At 33.8% G+C, this 1457-nt stretch overlaps 1 non-coding gene across 1 annotated transcript; it reads right to left on the minus strand.

Annotated features, from left to right (window-relative positions):
- Window positions 1-1065: 1065 nt before the first annotated feature.
- Window positions 1066-1173, minus strand: LOC148577330 (small nucleolar RNA R71). Its single transcript, XR_015903687.1, has one exon. It is a non-coding gene; the product is annotated as a small nucleolar RNA R71 (small nucleolar RNA).
- Between the last annotated feature and the right edge of the window lie 284 nt (window positions 1174-1457).

Consider the following 1457-nt stretch of genomic DNA (forward strand, 5'->3'; position numbering starts at 1 on the left):
GAATCATATCTTGTGATTTCTTGTGAATCAAGTCATTAATTGTGATTTTAAAAATCAAATCTTTTTCAAAAACTAATTTCTATCATATCTTTTCAAAAATATCTTCTTATCTTATCTTTTTCAAAAATTTGATTTCAAAATATCTTTTCTAACTTCCTAACTTCTTATCTTTTCAAAATTTGTTTCAACTAACTAACTAACTTTTTGTTTGTTTCTTATCTTTTTCAAAACCACCTAACTAACTCTCTCTCTCTCTATTTTCGAAAATATCTTCCCCTTTTTTTCAAAAATTTCTTTTTAATTAACTAATTATTTTATTTTTTTTATTTTTGAATTTTCGAAAATTACTAACCTTTTTCAAAAACTATTTTCGAAAATCTCTAACTCTTTTTTTCAAAAATAATTTTCGAAAATTCTCTTCTCTCTCATCTCCTTCTATTTGTTTATTCATCTACTAACATCTCTCCCTTATTCAAAAAAAAAAGGAGGATCTCTATTATTATTATTTTTCTGTGCCCTCTTCTTTGTCATATGAGCAGGAGCAAGGACAAGAACATTCTTGTTGAAGCAGATCCAGAACCTGAAAGGACTCTGAAGAGAAAATTAAGAGAAGCTAAATTACAACAATCCAGAGAAAACCTTTCAGAAATTTTCAAACAGGAAGAGGAGATGGCAGCCAAAAATAATAATAATGCAAGGAGGATGCTTGGTGACTTTACTGCACCTAATTCCAATTTACATGGAAGAAGCATCTCCATTCCTGCCATTGGAGCAAACAACTTTGAGCTGAAACCTCAATTAGTTTCTCTGATGCAGCAAAACTGCAAGTTTCATGGACTTCCATCTGAAGATCCTTTTTAGTTCTTAACTGAATTCTTGCAGATATGTGATACTGTTAAGACTAATGGAGTAGATCCTGAAGTCTACAGGCTCATGCTTTTCCCTTTTGCTGTAAGAGACAGAGCTAGAATATGGTTGGACTCTCAACCTAAAGATAGCCTGAACTCTTGGGATAAGCTGGTCATGGCTTTCTTAGCCAAGTTCTTTCCTCCTCAAAAGCTGAGCAAGCTTAGAGTGGATGTTCAAACTTTCAAACAGAAAGAAGGTGAATCCCTCTATGAAGCTTGGGAAAGATACAAACAGTTGACCAAAAAGTATCCTTCTGACATGCTTTCAGAATGGACCATCCTGGATATATTCTATGATGGTTTATCTGAGCTATCAAAAATGTCACTGGACACTTCTGCAGGTGGATCCATTCACCTAAAGAAAATGCCTGCAGAAGCTCAAGAACTCATTGACATGGTTGCTAATAACCAGTTCATGTACACTTCTGAAAGGAATCCTGTGAATAATGGGACGCCTATGAAGAAGGGAGTTCTTGAAGTTGATACTCTGAATGCCATATTGGCTCAGAACAAAATATTGACTCAGCAAGTCAATATGATCTCTCAGAG

The sequence above is a fragment of the Arachis ipaensis genome, chromosome B1 (genome assembly GCF_059453495.1).
Source record: "Arachis ipaensis isolate K30076 ecotype BB chromosome B1, ASM5945349v1, whole genome shotgun sequence".
Taxonomy (NCBI): Eukaryota; Viridiplantae; Streptophyta; class Magnoliopsida; order Fabales; family Fabaceae; genus Arachis; species Arachis ipaensis.